Genomic DNA, 24,060 nt, shown 5'->3' with positions numbered 1-24,060 from the left:
GTTTATTTAGAGTATGAACCTGTGGCAAATATATCACTAGTTGAACAAAGCATATTTCTTTGAATCACTAGTTAAAAAAACACAGAATTATAACCTCTCATGGAAAAAATAGATTTTTTAAAAAAATTATAAATTACCATCAAGTTTATACCTCATTCCAAATTAAAAAATATTATTTACATAAATAATGGAATGTTGATGAGCGGAAAAAGTTAACAGAATATAAAGATTGTACCCTGACAGAAAATTCATAGAAAAGTATAATAATATTTTTAGACACCAAACCAACTTCATTCTTTGCTTCTCAGCCCTTCTTTATGAGCTGATATTCTCATATTGCTTTTGAGACAATTTTATTACGCTATAAATTTATTTCTCTAGGAAAATGGAAGACCTGATAAACATTATTTTCTATCGAAAATTAAATTGTCTTTATTGTGGTAAAGCAGGAAACCAATATTCATCACGTTGAACTCATTTCTAAAACTAGCAAAAATCATTCATAAACCGCATTGAACAGCAATGCTTATAATTATTGATTATCCTTTAATATCATAAAATTATCATAAAACCTTGTCTTATAAACATTAGTTTATAATTAAAAAATAATAATATTTGACAAGTCAAACATATTTCACCAATAAATGAAGATATTATATGTCTCGACGCCATCTAGTGAGAAATTTAGCACTAACAAAGCCTTTCCTACAAAAATAAAGTTGGTTATTTACAGGTGGAAAAAATTAGGCGGGTTGGAAATAAGCCGACATAGCTCAGTGGTTTCACCGTTTTGACCGTACATCAGAAGGCACGGGTTCAATTCCTGTTAGCGGCATTTATTTTTACCCGGGATATATTTTCAATTTTTATTGATATTTTAGGCGACTAATTATTGATTATAATTAATTGGTAAGAATTTGTTTTGTATTCTTTCAACAGCTTGTATTATGTTTTTGATGTGATATAAAACATCATAGTTTTACAGTTCGTATATTATTCGGGAATTTATGATTTATGATCAATGATTTATACTCATAAATTAGTATTTTTCTTTCATTTCCATACTTTATATTAACTCATTTTCTTGCTTCATTAAATAATGAAGCAAGAATATATTCAGTTATTATTGAACATGTACCAAATACCTAATTACCTAAATTAATTTAAGTACAAAATGTGTATTTTCTGAGAAATATCGTCAAGTATAATAATAATTATGATAGAATTAGCACAAAATATCTACGTACAATTAATGATCAGACCGCTAAAGTATGTATCATCCATTTAGCTAGAGCTAGCTACAGTATCAACCTAGACCTACATACAATAGTATGTAATATGTCTAAGCTAAAGTAAAGGCAGAAATTTCAAAAGTTGTTCAAACTAACAACTATTAGTTTGTATTATTTCGTTGAGTAATTTTCATATTATGGTGCCATTGTAATTATTTAATGTTCATAATGACGAATAATCGGTATAAGTTTACCGTCAAGTAATCACTCGTTTATATATTAATCACTTTTAAAAGTAACATTTCATTTCTCATTTAATGTTGTGGAGAAACTTAATAACGCAGTCAAGGTTAGAATAATTGCTGTGAAGTTCCTCCACAATGTATGAAAAATCGTGAAAATTTATAAAATATAGTTTATACGATTTCAACAAGGAAAATCAATATTTTAAAACGAGTTAGCTATTCAGTTCAAAATAACAAAAGAGTTAAAAGTTTTTTTTTATAATACTTAATAAAATCATCATTTAATTTATTAAAAAACAGGTGGTTCATTAAAAAATTCTGTTCAACTGCTATTGTTTATGATTATACATATTTTTCAAAACAATTATATTGAATAAGAAAAAAAAATGAGTACTACAAATTAAACTAGAAAACCAAGAAAAAAGTACCTTCAGAACGCGTTTTATGCCCATACATACATACTAATGGTATACCGTATAAAAATGGTGAGTATCCTCATTTTTTTTTACACATAAAAAACTCTATTATTTTATCTCGGACGTGAAAAATAAGGAAAAAACACTTGTTTGTGATTCCAATCCTTCCTTCCCGTTTTCGATCAAACAAATGAAATGGCTGGAAGGCTTTAAAGCGCATTAAAGAAAAACCTTTATGACTCTGGTGAACTGCCAGTGTAGACTTAATGTATTGAAACCACCGCATTTATCCAAAGATTCCTACTTAATGAAGTATGACGTACAGAATACAACAAATATTAAGTACAATAATACTAAATATGATTTAAATCCTCACGGTCAAATGTATTTATCGTAATTGGCCACATGATGGATAATGCAAATTTTTCTGAAAGATTCGCTAAAGGAGTAAGAAGCGCAACACGGTATAATTTATTGAAAATCAATAACGATAATACTAAAACAAGAATATGCTGAATTATTTACATATTTTTAAAAATCACCTATTTGAATTTTTAAATGTACCTAAAAATATTAAACTTTTTGCAAATAATAGTCAGGGTTTAAAAGGAAGTTATCTAAATAACAGTTAGGTTAGGTTAGGGTATATTAACTTGTTATTATTAATTAAATGCAAACAGTGCTATTGCAGGGGGGAAGTTCCTTCAGGGAATTATGGTCGGTGAATTTTTTATTACCTACATTTAATTTTATTTGAGTTTACGCCAAGTTTTGTGTATGGGATTTCAACTCAAATAAGACATAACTCACGTGGTCGGAATGGTCAACTCAAATATAACAGGCGTACTAGAAAATTCACATAGAACATCGCATCAAAAAAGCCGCGCTGGCTTAAGAGACTGACGATTGCTGATGACTATGTTTTTTCACCAACGAAAAATGTCACGAGTTGCTAATGATATCGCAAAAACTTGCCCGGCAGATTCCATTCCATAAGTTCTAACAGATTAATAGTGCTGATCATATTTCTTAGCAAGATGTTCTAGTTTAAAAAAAAAGTAACAAGAAACCCGCAGGAAAGGTGTGCCTTTGCTGCTAAACAACTTTAAATCAGATATAAGAAATGCTTCTCAACGGATGATATTTTAGTATAATATATATTTATATATCTTAATCGATTTTATCATAGTAATCTACTACTAAAATATCATTATTTCTAAAATATTTAAATTGTTTAAGTTTCTAGCGTTAAAAAATGCTTGTTATGTTGATTATATTTTTTGATGTTTTATGTATAGTTATACGGTCATATATACACGGTGTCCGGAAACTCGTAGTACAAGCGGGAAACTGGAGAATCTACACCACATGGGGAACCCAAAAAAACATAAAGTTTTTTGATTTGAGCATTTTCAAAAAAAAAAAAAAACCAAAAAAAAATATTTTTTGGCTATTTTAGGGTTAAAGTTTTTTCTGGTGTTTAGGGTTGAATAACAGATGTTTTAACCCTGCAGAGCAGAAATATTTTATGATTACACCGGGTTAAATGAAGGGTGATTTCAAAATAATGCTTCAAATCCGAGTTTCTTCATTTGTTTTACTTTCAAATAGTTTTAATTAGTTGGATACTTTGATCTTCAGTAATAATTTATAAGAATTTGATTAAAAAAAAAAAAAAAAAAAAAAAAAAATCAACTTCAAACTCGATTTACTCGATAACGAAAGCTCAAATAAAAAAAAGAATATACTACAAAATCGACTCCAAATGTGATGTGTATTCACCAGTTTCCCGCTTGTACTACGAGTTTCCGGACACCCTGTATATATGTAGAATAATGTTCTCGGTTTACCCGCGTAAAGTAGTCCTTAAAAGGACTTTTTAATTTCTGACGTTTCGGACAGATCTCACTGTCCATCTTCAGAGGCCTTATGTCCTGAATTTCGTCTCAAACTGAACGCTTTCGCGTGTCTGTTCGGTCCGGAAGTCAAGATACAAGTGGGTGCTTATCAATTCTTATGTCTAGGACGAAGTATGCGTGTTGATAGTGATTTGACGGTAGAGGGGGTGGGGGCGGGGTTGGCAATATCAAGCAGTATGTGTGTAGCGACCTGATTGGGTTGCTTTGAACTTGTTGGAAGTGTTTCTGAGAATTTTGGAAATGTCGGTTTTGGGTTATTTTGGTCAATTATAACTTTCCAGGTGTTGGGAATTCTAATTGAGTCATTTCTGGTATTCATATTATTTTTATGTTTATGAATTTCAATTGCTTCGCGGTAACGTCAGAAATTAAAAAGTCCTTTTAAGGACTACTTTACGCGGGTAAACCGAGAACATTATTCTACATCTTACACCCGTGAAAACCTTAACCATTTCATATATATATATTATTTATAAATATTTTTTGTACCCGGCTTCGCTCTAATGATGATTCCAGCTATTTGATATCAAAGGCAATGTATACAAATTTTAAGACTAGTTATTAGCACGCAAGGTAGGTACAAGAGGGCTATGCTATCAAATCTTTTCAATCAATATTAATTTAAACTAATTCTACCTTATTTGCACTATAGAAACTTATGTACTTGTATCTCTTGTTTACTTACTTACTTACTCTCTATGTCATTTCACAATCAAATGCCACATATATTTGTAATTCTTTTTTTTTAAATATTTCTACGTTTTTAACTGTGACATGTTATCATAGTTTATGGTATATTTATACCGTTGATATTAAATAAATAAAAAATATTTTAATTACGAATACCGTTTTTAATACCCATCAAAAAAATAACCCTTTGATTCAACTTGATGACAATAAAAAACAAAAAAAATATAATTGAAAATTATTGAAAATAGTGAATTTTAATATTATTTTCGTAAATTTAATGCACACCTAAAATCCTCCATATTTGACATAACATTGTGGAAGCTAATCGAAGTGTTTAGTATCAACCTAAAAAAACACTTAACCAGGGGCTATAAACGCAGGGTCCAAATTGTTCGAAATTTGGTACGAAACTTATAAATAATTAATAATAATGGATTGTAAAAAATCAAACGAACCTTTAATCAGAATCATTGTCAAATTAAGAAAATATCTTTTTATAATCACCAAAAAAATAAAGTCTCGGGCTTATAAAAATACCTTGAAGTTTAAAATCTCCAACTTTAGAACACCATTTTTATTTATAATTTTATTTAATAATGTGGCAAATTAAGTTATTTAGAAATAAATATATATTAAATATATATGTGTCAATTTCTATTTTTCAGTTTCAGTTTATATATATATATTTGTATCTGAATTTTGCTAAATAAAATAAAATACACTTTTTCGCGATGTTTTTTTCTTGAAGAATTTAAAACAGGCGGCAGGTGTTAAGCGGGAATTTAAACCTTATCGCTATCTACACAACGAATGTTATTGTTAGCGGCCCGATTCCTAATGTTACTTGTCGTAAAATCATGATTCTATTATAACACCCGTTTGGACCATTAGGCAATTAACCTCCGAGCAAAGAAATAAATACAAATTCATTAAACAAAAGTTGTGCTAACCTACTAAATTGTATTAGCTCCATTATTTATGCAGCTTTTGTAGCTCTTAAAAAATAATCACATGTTAAGGCTTCAGTATGAATTATTTAATATTCGTTCAAGCTTACAAATTTACCGTAAACCTAAACCGAAGGTAGGCTTCAAAACGTGAATAATTTTTGTTCCCAATTCAGTTATATCAAAAATTTTTTTCACCCTTATGGAAATTTGTTGGGTCTAACTTCATGGATTTTCTCATTTTTCTGTTTTACACGATTTTATTATTTAACTTATGTCAACAGTCACAGAAAGGTGAGTGTTTTTGTTCGAGATATTTAAGGACTTATGTGAGCAAATGTGAGAAATTAAAATGTTAATTGTGAATACGTACGAGTAATACAAAAAACGTCCCTGTATTTTTTTCCCAGTTTTTTTCTTTCTTTATTTAAATTCACGGGGCTTTTAAAATGTGTGAATTTGTCGAGAAATTATTAATTGTGAAAATAAAATAAAATTTAATAAAAACTTGCAAATTTGTGCAAAATGAAGGCAAAATAAAAATAAAAGCTTATTTTAAAACGACAATAAAATTCATTAGAGACTATGTGAACTAGATTTAAAAGCAAATGATTGTCATCAATAATTATTTATGAAAGACCGTTTATCTGGGACAGGTCAATAAAATTGTTTTTTTAGTTCGAGAAAGATTTTAGAATTCGTTATGTTCCATACTGAGTCTGTTAACATGTTCGAGGGATAATAAGCAGTAATTGTTGATTGAAGTACTACTATACAGGGTGTATCGGCACGTACTCGATAAACTTTAACCAACTATTCCCTAGCACATTTGGAGTAAAAAATGTTATGGGCACTTTGCTGTCCGGTAACATTTTTTTTTGCATAAATCAAAACAAGGCGGATGGTGTTAAATGGGAATTTAAACATTATCGCCATCTACATAAGGGGTGTTATTGTTAGCGGCTCGATTCAAAATATTACGACGTAGTGCATTGCCTTAATTAATGAAGGCGTGGGGGGGGGGAGTGGAAATCCAAATTAGCGGAAGAATTGATAAAGGAGTGGAATTGTGGGAGTCGAGGGAAGCTAATTTGGGAATTGCATGGCCTTTAGACGAGAACAATGTTATCGAAACGTGAAGATTTTTTATCGGATAAAGAGATGAAAGTAAAGTAAACGATGAAAAAATGATATTTACTTCAGACATACACACATCTATTAGTTTATATGTATTTATATGTGCTTTATTTATTCGCTACAGTCAATTATACAAATGTTCCCAAACTTATCGCCTCAATTATTATTATGCGTCCGATTGACTGGTACGAGAGTGATAATTTAGTGCATAATCACCTTTGGCGAATGATATATCACGTATCAGCTTCAAATCCGTTAATGTGTAAAATCTCGTTTACATTTACAATAATGAGGAGATAAGATACTTCCCGTTCGCTCCTGCTTTAAATCGCCTCACAATACTGCCAAACCGAATGGCGCTACAGTTCCTCTATCATAAACCGTGATGACAGGGCACTCTTGTGAGGTATATATATTTTTTAAACAGACGTATGTACCTACTCGTATTATTAATATTAATTGCCATTATTAAAATTATTTATATACAATTCATAACCTCAAAACTTAACTGCAAACCATTCATAACCCCGAGCAACACCGGGTACACGTCAGCTTGTAAACTTTACTGCAAACCATTCATAACCCCGAGTAACACCGGGTACACGCCAGCTAAGTATTAAATAAATTTCAAATTTTAAAGAAGAGGTCACCTTGAAAATGATACAATGTTTCAATATAAATAGAATAATATTATATTTACGATTTTATCTTCTCCATTTCAATAGACTGTTTGGAGAAGAATTTATTGTGTTTATGTTCCACAAAAAGTGAAAAACATGTTTAAATCCTTACTTAAAGTTCAAATGCTTTCAAATATTTTTTATAATATTTTTTACTTGATTTTGGTAAATATTTACTTAAGCACAGTGTAACACACAGACAGATAACAAATTTTAAGTATCTAATTATTTATTTGTTTATTTATACAAACTCATTAAATAAATACGTGTCAAAATGGCACGCGTCAATTTAATTTCAAATATGTTTTTAAATAACGGTGTTATTTTTATGTCGAGATAGGTTAAGTTTTTTTTACGTGTGTAATTGTGGGGTTATACTCCAAAACTGACTGTTTAAAAAAATAGAACTTTTCAGTACAGTCAAAATACTGCACTGACTATAACAAGCATAATAGTACATAAACTAAATATGTATTTATTAAACGTTTGTTTGTTTGTTCCCTATAGACTCAAAAACTGCTAGACCGAATTTGCTTAAAATTTCAAAGTTTATTCTTATGTTTGCCAAGAGGGCTTAGAGCAAGGCTGCCCAACCTTTTTAACAGTTGGGCCAAATTGACGATTTTGAATCACTGGCGGGCCACTGAATACCTAACGGTTCCTATTTCCATGGGGGGGGGGGTTGTTAGAGAATTTCTATAAAACATAATTCCCCACAAAAAGAATTCAAAATGAGTGCTCCCCACAAAATATTTCAAATCCATGGGGGGGGGGGGTTGTTACGGAACTTCGCTGAGAAAAAATTCCGCGCACCCAAAAACATCATATGTGATTCCCCACAACAATTTTTCGAATTCCATGGGGGGGGGTGGCTACAAGATTCATTTCGGACGCAGAAACTATTATATCAAAAACCAGTGTATTTTTGTTTAAAAAGTAAGAGTATAGCGATAAATCGCCTTCGTTGGCAACACTGGTGACCGCGCGCAAGCTGCATTGTTTGTTTTACCGCGGGCCCTCGACACTTTTTCAAATTGGCGGATTGGCGGGTTTTTTGAAAATGGTTCACGCGGGCCACTTATAATTCGTTCGCGGGCCACATTGTGGCCCGCGGGCCTGGGGTTGGGCAGCCTTGGCTTAGAGAGTGGTTTGAATGGTAGGAATAGTAGGAGACGCCCGAGAAAGACTTCGCATTAATTTTGTACTGGAATGAGGTACGGAGTCGAATAAAAGTTTATATAATATAGTTTTTTTTTAGTAGAACCAATTTGGTATACAGTAAGAATAGTGGAAGTCGGGCACGGCGAGGAAGACGTGACATGATTAAATGGAACAAAAACTTATAAAAAGTAAAGTTATCAATTGTTTGAAATAATTGTACTTCCACGTTAAAAATGGATAAAGTTTGCAGGTACACTAGAATTTATAACCTTTACTCCAAACCATTCATAACTCCGAATAACTAGTAATAGAATCAATTATTTTGAAATCATTGAATTTATTCATAAAGTTGGCATTTTGGAGAAAAGTATTTTAAATTTCCTACTTTAAATATTTTGCTGTGCAAACATGACTATTTTCTGCAAAATAGTGCGTTTTTGTAATAAAGCAATGTTGATTATATGATTAATTAATTATTGTCTTCTTGTGGAATGACTGCATCTTAATGCAACTTCTCATTTCCATTTGGAACAGTTTGAATACCTTATAATACGGGGCTTGGGATCCCAGGGGCCCAGCTACAAATCTAGTGTTTTGATTTAGGCGTGGTTTTGTTAGTGACATAATCATATGTATTAGTGAGACAAACCTCTATGGCGCACAAGAAATACAATTGGGCATACAGGCATTTAAATCTTTATTTGTGTTTCCTATGATCCTTAACCCCCGAATAGACAATTGCTATTCGTCGTATAGCGCATTCATAGACAGAATATCCTCACATAGAGAATTATTTTAAAATACTATACTGGACTCTCGTTTTATACGGTGGATAAGTTCCATGCAACAACGTTAAAAAGTTAGTGTTTTTTTTTTTTTAAATGACTTTATAAAAATCGTAACTAAGATTATTCACTATCACTAACAGATAATAGACGAACCCATTTACGTACATTTGGTACGAGATCAGGGAATATAGCACCGTGTTATTTTGAAACCGTGTAAAAATGAGTTCAGTGTACAATACTGTTGAAGAGCGTAGAAAAAATTTTGTCATTTTCAAATTTTTCTTGGAAATAGTACACATTGCCATGAAAAACAGCATATTTTTAGCTGAAAATAGTGCGTTTGAAATGATGAATTTTTAGTTGAAAAATGAAGAAGGTTTATCCATTTTATCGTTAAAGTAATAATGCCAGCCAATTTATTAGCCCCAAATTACTTTGATAATATTATATACAACACTCAATTTTGCCCATTTCGGAAATTGTGTCAGTTGTGCATTGTAGCCCAACAATTCCAGCATATGTAATTCTATCCGTGTGTAATTTTATGAATGTGTAATTTCATCCAAGTGGATGAAATTATCCACTTGAATTTATCCACTGGCAATGTACCTTATATCGGTACGTAAAATTCGCGCCTATGTAATTTCTTCATGTAACCCAAATATCTTTATACCTTAAAAGGCACGGTATACAGTATGGATATTTAAATTTTATGAAATAAAACTATTTTTACCGCCGCCGTTAGATTCCTATTAGAGTAAGGTCATGAAAAGTAATGTTTTGATGTGTTATACTATTAGAGGCAATAATATCGTAACATAATTTTTTTTGTTGAAATTTCTTATTAGTTTTATATTCCTTTCTGTCAACCTAAAATACTGTCACCCTCATTAACAAATTTCAACAGCAGAGTTGGAGAAACAGTCGACATAAAATTAGTTTCAAATAGAATTTTAAAATTAAAAATAGTGGACAGAAGAGACATCTCTGGTCAGTTTTGTATAGATTTTGCTCTGCAGGTGAGTGATAATGAATTACAGCCATCTTTGCATTAATCAGATGGATTCATCCGAATTATATCGTTTGTCAAAAGAGGTTGATTTAAGACTAAAAAGATTATAATGTTTTATGTCACAATAATGTGACAGTACTTTAGAATTACAATGTGTTGATGTTTTTATTATTCTAAATTCCACTCTCTTGAGAGCTGGTGGTGACAGATTATAGCTTCATAGTGCGAATGCAAATATTATTGTGCCGATCACCAGTCCGCTGCCGAATTTGAAGATTAAGGATCTAAACTCAATTGCGAGTGATATTTCTAGTGAGTCTTCTGTTTTTTATGTATTTTGGTGGCTGGTTTATAAGTTATTACTTCTCTTGCAGAGTGAATTTAATAATCAACCAATTTTTTTTTTCATAGGGGATTAATTTTCCTGATGGTCTGTGTGACTACAAGCCAGATCGTCACCAAGAGTAACAGTATAATATGATATAACAGATCGTCGTAAATTCATATTGTTAACAATGAAAAATTGTTTCTGGGCCATTAGATTAAGACGTCTACGTAATATATTCTTGTAACAACTGCGCTGAGAAAAATGAACGCCATTTTTTAAGGTATTCAACCAAGGAATAAAGAATAATATACATGAAAGTACAATGTTGTAGAAAATTTATTATTGGACTTCGTAAGGCGGAAAATGGAAAATTGTAACAGTCCACTCGGTGAGGAAACCAGAACAAACTATCTTCTTATTATTTTATTTGCGTTAATCAGAACTACAGCTAATTTATTGTCGCGCATAAATAAATAAGCATATTTCTGTCCGGAACACAGCAATGGGAGCAATACACTTTCTGCCCCATAAATTAATAGGTACATAAAAATAATACAAAACAAAGAAATGATATAAAAATTAAAAATACCAAATTAGGTTTTTTCATATTTCCTGACCTTACATTTGCTCTGAATTTAAGTATAATTTTTAAAATTGGAACTGATTGTATGAAGAATTCAGATAAGCGATAAAGTAGGTAGTACCCATGTGTAATATAATATTTCAAACAAATAATTCTTTGAATCATCATTTTCAAAATTTGAACAGATTTGTCAAGAAATCAGGCAATCACAAGATTTTTGTTGGTATGCTCTAATATTTATCTTCAACGAGTATGTATCTATATAAATAAATGTGCAAATGTTCGTTTTTTCAAAATCTTAAATCATGATTCTTCACCGATTTCTTCGAAATTTTGAAACAACGTTGCATTCGAATACACGTTTGTTTTTATATACCTATAATATAAACATGTCACTTGTGATAGGTAAAAACATGTTTATTTTTTAATTAGCGCCATCTATTGGACGTAAAAGCAACACGCGCTATAATTACTCTCTTTGCACAGACAAACTGTGTGTGTGTGTATATTTGTAAATTTAAAAAAATATATATATGTAGAAAATTCCGTAAAAAAAACCATTCACATTAATCTCCATAAATACTTTTTACAAGTTTAAAAAATATATATTTTAAACACCACTGTTTTATCCTTACACTATAATACCCACGCTCAGGCTTCGCCTTTGTGGGATTTTTTTGTTACTCTTTCATTCTATATTACTATGTATGTACCTGAATTGTATATGTATCAAAAAATTTGTAAATAATAAAAAAATAAAAAATAAATAAAAATAAAACTGACCCACAGCAACGCGTGGCGGGGTGCAGCTAGTATTTATAAATAAAAATGTAAATGTTCATTTTTTTCAAAATCTTTAATCTCTGAAAGTTCTTCACAGATTGCTTTGAAATTTTAATACATCGTGACTGGTGAAAAGATATTTTTTTGAAAAAAGCGCCATTTGTTGGACGTAAAAGCAACACAGGCTATTGTTGGTTTATCTGCACATACAGACTGAGTATTAGAATAAATGTCGTGATAATATTAAATGCTTTTACAAAAATTAAAGTATTTATGGGTACATTTACGAATAAATATATTTATGTACATTTAGCAAATTATTGGATTACGGTGGCTTTTGGGACACTCTCCATTGGACCGTTAAGTGGCTGTTGTAAAGCTGACAAATGCGTCGGGTTACCAGTAATGAAAAGTAGATTCCTTAATTATTCTAGTGTTCTGTTAATTCTCTTATTAATTAGCAATACACTTGATGAGGGGTATATGATGAGTAGGTAGGGAATCTAGGGATCAGTATCTCCAGGAGTGACGAACAATAATAATAATAATAATAGTAATTGGATAATTTGTATAGCGCCGTTTTTGTGAAAAATCACCTCAAGGGCGCTGTACAATTTATTTCCTAGGATCTACATTTGTTATTTAGACCAACTGTGCCAGCACGAGGTTCGTCATCCGTTCAGGCATGTGTCTGCCGCCAATATAGCGCTGACATGTGTCTGTTGCCAATAAAGAGCGCTGACACAACATCCTCACATAGACAACAAACCTTGGCAGCACCGCTGTGACGCTCGACGAAGACAGAAGATGGAGACTCTGCTGCAAGAGTCCTAGGTAGCGAAGGAACTGTACCAGCTGCTGCAGGGAGAGAGACTACCCCGTCCACCAACTGTGCCAGCACGAGGCTCGTCATCCGTTCAGGCATGTGTCCGCCGCTAATATAGCGCTGACATGTGTCTGCTGCCAATAAAGAGCGCCGACACAATATCCTCACATAGATAACAGACCTTGGCAGCACCGCTGTGCAAAATCACCTCATCCTAGTTTACCTTAGTCTCTCCAGTCACCTCCCAGCCTTTCATGCCACCTAGTGCATCCTCTCGACCCTTTCAGACTCCTTCCTGGCTCCAATACATTCTTTCTATTGTCGTGATCCGACGATTTCACACCTCTGTCTCAGACCCTTAGGGCTCGCTTATCGCAGGCTATCATAAGCAAAATCTTGAACCAAAGTCAAAGTTAATTTTATGAGTGTCATCTGTAACAAAATACATAAACAAAAACAGAAAATAAAAACAAAGACAAAACTTTAAACAAAATATGGCTTATCTGTCCTCCATGCAGACATCCTCGGTTGAAAAGGTCCCGTAAATCCCAACACCACTTGACACTTGAGTCAGGTATAAAATCTTCGACTGCATTGAGAAATCTTTGTTCTAGCTTCACTTTCAAAATTTAATCGGTTTAAAATGCTATAATAATTGCAAATTCCGGCTAAACGGTAGAAGTTACGCGCATTTCAAATAAGAAGGTAAACACTATATAAAACACGGATGCTGAACAATTTTCAGGGATCTCTTAACAAGGGAAACAATCTGAAAGGATTAAACAAACCGGAGCGGTTAAAACACGTCCGCAACGAAGAACCTCTTAACCCATATGAATCCATCCCTCCCACTGCAGTGTAATACGAATTTCTGAGAGATTCTTGCTAAGGTCTTTCTTAGCCAGTCTCTACTGATCCGGCTTGCCACGCAGTTGGTGGCAGACGCATCTGTCGTCAAAACCCGGCAAAATCTACCCCTATGAACCCGGCACCCATGCTAAGTCACCAAACTTAACTAACCACTTGGGGTGACCTATGGCAGAGGTGTTGGATATCCGATAAATGGTTGCCGGTGCGGCGGTACCCGTAGACGCCTCCTAAATCATAAAAAGTATACTTAAAGTATTTTCTAGATTTCTTGAGTAAGGTGATATTTCACATTAAGCTGCTTTAAAAACTGTGCAAGTTATTTTATCGATAAACTAACGCAAATTATGGGATTTCCTGAATTATTGAAAAATCTTTTTTTAAATTCAAAGTAAATTCGAGTCCATTGAACCAGAGTTACACAGCAAAAATAAAAAAAAATGTATATTTGATGAATTGTGCAACGTATAATAGAAATATGCCCGCTATACATTACCCGACGATATTTTATAAAATTAAAATCATGACTCCTGTAATAATGGAGTAGAAAATTGCGCACCGGAACTCGAAGGTACCTCGTTCCCGATTCGATAGAAAATGCGCAGTAATCGCTTTTAGCTCATCCATACATGTATGCGGTTCGCGATTGCAAATCTGATATTATAAGAGCCTAGGTTTTAGATCGAGCCACTTAGATTAAAGTCTCCATCCGTAACTTCAAACACAGGCTGCTATAGGAAATCATTACAAACGATTCATTACTTTTTGAGTCAAGTCAACACTAATCAAAATTAAAGACTGAAAAAAATTCTGATTCTGATTCTTAGAAAATATTTGATATGCAAAGGTACCTAGGTGCGGCAAAGTCATGAATGACCGTATAATAAATGTGGATATACGGAAAAATGCAAGGCTAATGGAACCATAATACATATATAATGGTAGAAGAAGTATTGTATGTCCGAAAAAGCCAGCATGACAAAGTGAATCAAATAGTTTAGTCCAACAATATAAATGGTCAGAATACATAAATCAATTAACTCATAGACATAAACAGAATCAGCTTTGTAATACAATTAAAACAATACATATCATTTAATGTTTTTATTTTATCTTAGTTTTTTTACGCAGATGACACTGCAATATTTTATTTTGGCAAAAATCTTAGAAATTTTACTAGAAAAATTGCAAATGGATCTAAAGATATTAACAACGGGCTAATTAAAAATAACGGTTACATGATATATGGAAAAAGAGTAAAATAAAAAATCTGCAAATTCCGGATAGAAAAAAAAAATATAAAAACTTAAAGAAAAATATATTCCACTTATTGGTGTATTTGGTAGAATAGTTCATCTTCTACCTACAAAGATGGGCATATTCATTATCTTAATCCAGTCTCCCCTTAATTATCCAATGGAAATATTTGGAAACACACATACGTTACATACTTAAAAGAAGACAAGTACACGAACACTTTACAAAGCAACATAATAATTTTTATATTACAGTAAAGACTGGAAGTAGTAAAAGCGATACCCTGAAAACAGAGAGTCGAATAAATAATTTTTTTTAAATGTCCAATCTTAAGATAACAAAATAAAATTACAATGTATATTGATGTAAGGAATATTTTTTAAAATAAGATATTATGTGTTTTTATTATTGCGTTAAATTATTATTGTTACGTCTCTAAATAGTATAAAATAAAGCCGATATTCGAGTCTCTCTGTTTGTGTCTCTTTGCTAGTTCGTCCAAACTACAAAACGGATTTTGTTAGCGTTTTCACTATCATTTAAAGAATTCCTTTCGGAAGGTTTATAAATATATATATATACGTCAGCTTGTTGCTTTGCTTTGAATTATATAGTACATAAGTTAGAAAGCGAAATATTTATACTTTTTTAACGATCATAAATAAGAAAAGAATGTCCGATGCAAACCGCAAATGCAAATGGCGGCTCTTATCTGAAAACCCAATTCATTCGCAGTGTTAAAGAACAAACTCTAGCCAAAACTGACCCTGATAATAAAATACGCTTGTGTGGATTTCAATTTTCCTGGCACTATCAGCTGCAAAGTAAACAATGATAGGAACAAAATAAAGTAGCACTAGATAATATTATTATCTTGCACACCAATGTAATATTTTTTGATGTAATTAAAACATGTACATACAACATTTTCATAGAAAACAAACCAGTTTTTTTTTGCGGAAGAGCAGTGTTATTTACTTAACCCATACCTAACGTTACTTTATGAGTTTTTAAAATTATTTCGCTTTTTTGTATAAATATTTGTCATAGACTTATATTAATTAACTCTTAGAAAAAAAAATTTTTTGTTCATTAGGTCTGAAATATTTAAAAAAATATCATTCATCTGAAATCAAAATATTCTTTGCAAATGGCTTTGCGACTTTAACTATAGACCGGTATACATGAGTTTAATTGGATCCGAGTTCAATGTTTTTGTTTATTGAGTATTTTTTCATATTGTTATTTTTATTTATTGTATTTTTATGTAAATGTAACACCAAGTGATAATGTTATTCAAAATTTAGCTTATTCACACAATAGGATACAGATGTTTAAGAAGGGACAGAAAAAAACATACTCATATTTTTTTTTCAACAAAATATTTCTCAAATGACTTCTGAAAGTGAAAATTTAGACTTCTCGATAAATAAGATCAGTTAACTTTTCTAAATAAATACATAGTAGAAAAAGAGAACAATTATTCTTTTTCATAATTTGTCCAACTCGAAAAAAATAAATATTATTAGGTAATTAATATTATTACATTATTTTGAATATGCTGGAATCTTGCAAGTGAACTTTGCATTATATTCTGATTTATTAAACATCTCTTCATATATTTAGAATTTCTGTTAAAAACGGGACTGCAGGCGTTTAAGGAATGAATGGACGGATTTTCTAGTACACCATAAGTAAAAACACGATTTTTTATGGCAATGTAGGAAAGCGTGTTCATAAAAATTCTAATATTTTCGCATTTCGTCATTATATTAAAACAGTATAAACGCAGCTGCATGTACACGTGTTCCGATATACTATGAAAATACTAAAAGCTTAGTGGGAAACGGCCTGATATCCTATTTAACAGGATTTGAAGAAATCAGCAATACTATTCGTTCTTTGTGTAGATTAAAAATAGTTACATTTAAGGCATACACGTGTCAAAGAGGACATAAATCCGGATATTTACAGTACTACAGCCAGTACAGTCAGTTAAAATAAGACCTCATATTTTTACTCAGGAGATGTTTTCAATTTGTATTAATATTTCAGGCGACTAATTATTGCTTATCCTTTATACTATGCATAAAACCTTTTCTTATAAACATTAGTTTATCATTAAAAAATAATAATATTTGACAAGTCGAAAAATATTTCACCAATAAATGAAGATATTATGTGTCTCGACGCCATCTAGTGAGAAATTTAGCACTTACAAAGTCTTTCCTACAAAAATAAAGTTGGTTATTTACGGGTGGAAAAAATATAATAAGCGGTAATTGTTAATTGAGGTACTAGTACATATTTAATCATTTGGCGGGTTAGAAATAAGCCGACATAGCTCAGTGTTTTCACAGCACCTGACCAGACATCAGAAGCCACGGGTTCAATTCCCGTTGGCGGCATTTATTTTTACTCGGGAGATATTTTCAATTTGGATTGATATTTTAGGCGACTAATTATTGCTTATAATTATTTGTTAACATAAGTCCGTTTGACACCACCGGCCAATGAATTGAACTTACCTATGGACCATAACACACGTGTAGGTTTGTCACTTCAGTTTCATTGAAACATGTTTTTGATAACTGTATCACTTTAAATCAAGTTATTATACCTACATATAAACAATTCCATCTCACTTGGTCTTGATTTCTATTGAATTATATAATTACAGGTTCATATAAAATATTTTGTAATTTAATCAACAGTGAGATTCCGGCCAAAATCATCTTATTTGTGTCAGGTATATTAGCGAGCAAATTTAAAAAAATTGTACCCAAATTCTTCCACTGGGAGAGTATTTGACTATCTGTATACAGTAAATGTCAAATTCGATGTAGTTATTCTTAGAAACCCACAATGATTTTGAAAATATTTTTGGGACTTCATATACATGTTTCAAGGGTAATTTTGTAACGAATTAGATATAAAAATATCTGTAATGTTATACTGTTTCGTACATGAATACGTCGGAATCTTGAAAAATGATTTTGATATGCTCAACTATTAAAATTAATTTATAGCGGATCATAAATAATTACAACTAGTATTTAAGCGTGGAACATTATAAACTTCTATATTTAAAGAGCTTTTAACCTATGAGAAACAAGTATCCACATTTATATCTACCATTAGAAAATCGAGCCGGTATTGTTGCCAAAACGGGTTGTTTGTGCCAAGTAAACTTTGAATCATTAATGTACACCCCTCATTACATTCTACACGCGTATTACCATAATACTTAGGTGAACAAAGCAGATGAGATTAACGCAGCATTCATTGTGCATCTTTGTTCTCCATGCCAAAACACACGAAATAATATATGCTCCGTTTATGCCAAACGATGAATTGCCTTAATTCAGTCGGTTGTTGATATGGTGTAACTTCCACTAAACGTAAAGCCTTGTCTTTGTAACTGTAATTTTCTCAAGTCGGTCGGCAAGTACATAGTGTTGTTCATATGGAGACGGTTTGCAAAGCTTCCATAAGCACTTAGGCAATTATCCCATTGTACTATCTGCCATATTTCACCACATATTATACCTTTGACAATAGTTAATTCCTTTTAAGGGAAGTTCACATTGGGTTATCATTGGACGTTAAGTAAAGTCTCCTTGTTTTAAACGTATCTCTTCTGGCATCTGAGCCAGTCTCCATCAAAATTATACCTGTTTTTACTCAGAGCTGTATCATAAAAATACTTTGGACGTTTATTCAGTGATATATTCGGGGCGGTGACCTTATTTTTTAATGTTTCCCGTGCAATCTATGGGTAACTTCTTAAACTACTATCGAGGATATCAAAAGTCGAAACTAATTTGAAACAATCACTAACACAATCTCATTCTGGTGCCCTTTTCCTGTCGAAGATTGGCAATCACCATACACTCATGTGGGTTGCAGCCCGGAACAATTGCAGAACTGCACAAGCACCAGTCACGTAGATTTTGAAGCCATGATTGCATCGTCTTTATCTGCTATGTATCTCATTAATTTTCCCTTTAGTAATCAATTAATCCTTGATCTTGAATTAATCGTTCTTCCTTTTATATATTTTTATAAATTTCACTTTTTTTTTCTTCCCAAAATATGTATTTAGGGTCCTAGTTAAACTTACAACTATGTTTTAAATTTAGTACTTACTTATATATGGTAAATGTACAAACATATTATTTATTCTGTTTATGTTTGGGTGATTTCGTGTACATGTATGAGGAATCTCATTGTTTCTCCGTGTCTGTCAATATTAAAAAATACGTTAAATTTTTTCCTGCGCCCAATACACAATGTCAATAATACCTCAGACGAAATTTGTTCTCATACCTGAGCTTCTTGCGCCAGCTGTCAAAATATATTTCTCGTCACAGTGCGGAAGCGGCAAATTACACTTCGCATTAGAGTTTATGTCGAGAAGTTATTGAAATACTTTATGTGTGAGTCAAGCACATTAATTACTGGATGTATCAAAAAATTAATTTTAAAGCTCAAGAGTGAAACAACAAAAATATTTTTTCAAATTGAATCGAAAATCTGAACATAAACGGGGTTTATAAACGTTGCTACCCACCCAGTACATGTTGTCCATTTTGAGGGGGTAAGAAGGGACTACGGGCGGATTTTCCCGGCTAATTCGTTAGACGCTCTCAGCTAGCAAATAAATAAGTCAAAATGGCAAAAAAAGTGTACGAAATCAATTGTGACTATAATAGTATTCGGGCCTTACCATCAATCTTCAAATATTTATTAACTTACTTGCTAGCGTCGCACGTGCGGGTGTATATTAAGCAATTGAAATAAAGTCACATACCTATTTCTATATTTATTTATTTCTATACATACATTACAGTGTCTACCAAATATTTACATTTGAATATAATACATAAATTTAGAACTGTTGTTAATATGGTGTTTTATGCTGGGTGTGAGGTAGGTTTGAGTAGGTGACACTGTGGTGGATAATGTTATATGTTTCGTGAACACCTCACTGGGAGAACCTGTGCTGAGGTGTTTACGTGGTTATGATTAAATGGTACATGTATTTATGGACATACTAAATCTGTTTTGGTGTTATAGTTTCATGAAAAAATTAATACTTTTCAACACAATATTTAAAACAGACCACACCGGTTTCACTCAACGAAGGGCGTCTTTAGAAAGGTATTTATATTTTAATGCTGGGATATTTAACATAATATGGAATAAAGGATTTTTCTTGGCATTTTCTAGAGGTTGCCGTACTGTGGAAGAAATATACATTTCTATTCATTCATCTAGCATAATATATATTATGCTAGATTAATGCTTTCAACTTATCAGTTTATTTAAATAAATTACCTCGCAATTAATTTATTTATTCAGTGTGCTGTGTATTTTTGCTATTTGTTTTTTGATGTTGTCTGTTATTTTTCATTCACAATGTCTTCGCTATTCATTTTGAGCATTTTCATCTGTGACAGATAAATTGGCATTGTTAAAATCCCCTTTGAATTCTACATAAATATTGTTCTACTTCGGCATTCAGGCCACGGAAACAACAGCTTTTATAAGTCGTTTGATGAGAGAATTTGCCTAAAATTGTTGTAGTGAAAAAGCCGTACACTGTTCTACGACCTTTTCATACAAAACGTGAACACTCCAGGAAATTACATAATTATTTTTTTATCGAAAGTTCATTATTTTGTTATTTGACTTTACCACATATTGAACCTATTTGTAGAATATTCATAATATTATTTTTTATTTGAATATCAGTAAGAGTGAATTGATTGGGAATAGAAAGAAGAAGAGGAATAATTCTTTCCACATTACAAATAAAAAATATCATTACAATAATTACCAATCAAAAAGGCACCTGCATTGATTTTTTATCGATAATTCATTTATTTTATTGATACATGATTTAGAGAGTACATTTGGTTTTTTGTGATACTTCACCTTCCATGCTAGGGATGACCCTGAGTTATGACGGGTGAATTTTACAATTTTCAGACATAAAATCTATACATTACTATAATATAAAAAAGAAAAATAAGAAAGATGATGTATAGCTAGTTTGGGTTGCAAGAAGAGGATAGAGAAGTTAGAGAATTATAAAAAGATGAAAAATTTGAGAAATTATTATTAAATAGATAACACTAATTAATTATGTACATACTATACCGCTAAGTTAAAATTATGTTTCAACTTACCTAAATATCATGAAAAACAAGTGAGTGACTAAAATTATTTAACTGTTTAAAATCATTTTTCGACGATGTGTCAGATTTTAAGGCGTACTTATAACACTTGAAGCGATATTTAAGTGAGGCTGTACACACGACACGTGGCACTTGAGGTAATATTATGGTGAGGCCGTACATGACACATAGCACTTGAGGTGGCATTAAGGTGAGGCCGTACATGACACATTGCACTTGAGGTGGTATTAATGTGAGGCCGTACATGACACATTGCACTTGAGGTGATATTAAGGTTAGGTGGTTACATGGCACTTGAGGTGATATTATGTCCCATGACACATGGGACCTGTTATTAAGGTGGAACGTGCAGTTTGTAATGATCTGCCCTTTCTACTTCTTTCTACGATAATTTTTCATTAAAGTCCCATAGGTAGCTTTTCCATAAGGCTTTGAATATGTGTTCGCAGGGATGGAAAATTCCTCCCTTCCGTCTTTCAAGCCTTTGCTCCTCTATTTATTACACACCCCTTCAAGTGTGTACTTCCTAGATTGTCTACGTGACGTACGACCTTGAACGTACTCATTTCACGTGACGGGTAAGTATAAAAAGGCTTCACCGAACGTTGTGTTGGTTTTTTGTTTCTCGGTTTAGAATCCTAGTTATGTATGTATGTGTGGTACCCCTCGGTTCTTTTGAGATAGAGCGAGTTGAATCCATTACCGCTGTGTTTTAAAACCATTTTATAAACCCTATCTCCTAAGTCGCCTGCTCCCCCAACTAGCTACGTGATTCTACCTGTCATAGGGTTATGTGAGTATAATAAAGTGTTAGATTTTATATATGTGATATACATACGATAAATTTATGGTGTTAGTTGTCGGCGCCATCCATGTATATATTTTGGGAGGGGAAGGAGAGGAAAGGAAATGAATTTTTTTCAAGTTAAGACTGGCTCCTCCGCTTACCAAACAAAACTGATGGATGATAATTCGAACAAGGCAATCGATATCTGCGTGTCTGGATATCACAACCGGCCGGGTCTCCCCTTGTTCCAAATCGGCAACCTTCACGCCAGAATAAAGAAAACCAGGTCTCTTCACCAATTTCAGAATTGCCCCAATCTCAAACACCTCCAGGATACTCTACTTTACTGAGTGTAGAAGGGGAAAACCATAACATCCCTTTATCACGAATCTAGTCGCGAAAATGTGACACGTAAGGTCCTTAGTTACGTGCCACCTCTAGAAAACGTTGTAACTCCCACGTCGTCGGGGATTTACATCCCTTTCTAGGTCAATACATAGGTAACACACGACGATCTTGTCGACATTTAGCCAGCTTTTTAACGATAGGTTGTGTGCCTACCCATTCAGCCAATTATCATGTGAGATATATGTAAGGTCTACTCGAAATGCCAAATTTAGGATGAGGACTGTCTGTATTTTTATATTCGGTTCTAGTAATTATTTTATGAGGTTACTAGCATCCTCGTGTATTAGGTATGGGTAACTCCTACTGAATACCTATCCTCTCAGGTAGGTATAACCGGATAATTGGTTTTATTTTTGCATTTAATTTAAAGAGGCTGCCTACCTCTCGAAAGGTACCTGTTGAGAAAAGTTGTTCGGTTGGTAGTTTTATTTCGGAGATTACCATCTCCCTCTTTTGACTTTTAGATTTGTTTTTGTGCATCCCAATTCGTAACTTAGAAAGTCAAACAATAGATGAAAGGTATTAAATTAGAAAGTCAAATAACAGAAGAAAAGTTTTCATTTTGTTCCGTCTGGTTGCATCCGATCGCTTTCAATTTGGGACGGCATACGCTAGCAAAACTTCCCCTTTGACTGACTGTACACCGCGCCTTGTCCTATATATGAAAAGGTCGTTGACTCGTCTCTCGCTCACAGCTGATTGACGGTTCGCCTAGCACATCCCTGTTAATGATAACATTATTTGGGCGGCAGGTGTCGTAAACTTAGTTCCTGTACCTCGGTTGTATCCGTCTTTTAAAAAGGTCCTCTGAAATTTAATAAATAATATAAAAAACTCACCCAGTTAGGCACCTCTCATTCTCAGCGTGAAGCTTACCTGGTTACACTATATAGCTAAATCACTTTAATTTTCGACCTCCTCCCTACGCTTATAAAAGGGTAATTAAATATTCCTGTAAATAAAATTGTACCTCCCTAATCTGTTAGGATTCGAACCCACAGTTAATAATCTATTTGATTCTCTGGTTTTCGGTCTCCGTGGATAGAATGCCATCTCGCCAAATCAATAACTTAGCCCGATTAAACACTTCCTGCCTTTAAGTACATTCACTCTGTTTTAAAAACGCAATCAATATTTTTATTATTTTCATGTTTTTAAGACAAGCAATCTAGTTCGAACTGTATACGAAATCACGTTTAAATCAACACAACTTTATAACACAATCGCGATTGCACAACACCTGGCGCCCCTGAGGTGGGTTTTTACAGAACGGCGCTCTACAAATTATCCAATTATTATTATTGTCATTATTATTAATTGTTTTCCCACTGAGTCGAACCACTTTCACTTCACACAAACACCGGATCAATAATCTTTCACTTTAATTCAATATTCCACAATATTCTCTAATACCATTTGAATTCAATAATTAACTGTAATTTCAAACAACACTTCTGATTTGTATCCATTTCTCGGGGCTGTCAATGCACCCAAGTTCAAAACTCGACTGTCCGTCCCTGCGCCCTGTCCCGTGTGAATGTGTTTACTCCAGGCCTGTCTGTCAGTAAATCTCCCGTCGTTGTCTAAACAAAAATTTTTTTGAGCACGTTCGTTTCGTTTATTTTATGTGAGTGTCCAAAACATCACAAGTTCATATGGGTTTATAAGCACTGCCTTCCCTACTTTAATAGCATAAAAAATATCAATTATATATTTTTAAAATAAATAAATTTATTATAAGAAAACAGTACACCTTTTTAATAATACGCGTGAAGTAAAACGCACCGACGC

The 24,060-nt window shown here is 32.6% G+C and overlaps 1 protein-coding gene across 1 annotated transcript in view; it reads left to right on the top strand.

Moving 5' to 3' along the window:
* sNPF-R (short neuropeptide F receptor) overlaps nucleotides 1–24,060 on the top strand; it is a 294,572-nt gene that overhangs the window by 37,529 nt on the left and 232,983 nt on the right. The window lies entirely within an intron of this gene.

This window comes from Hesperophylax consimilis, chromosome 7, assembly GCF_061612785.1.
Source record: "Hesperophylax consimilis isolate HC1 chromosome 7, BYU_Hcon_1.0, whole genome shotgun sequence".
Classification (NCBI taxonomy): Eukaryota; Metazoa; Arthropoda; class Insecta; order Trichoptera; family Limnephilidae; genus Hesperophylax; species Hesperophylax consimilis.
The sequence above is the reverse complement of the archived record's forward strand: the minus strand, read 5'-3'. Positions and strand labels throughout refer to the sequence as shown.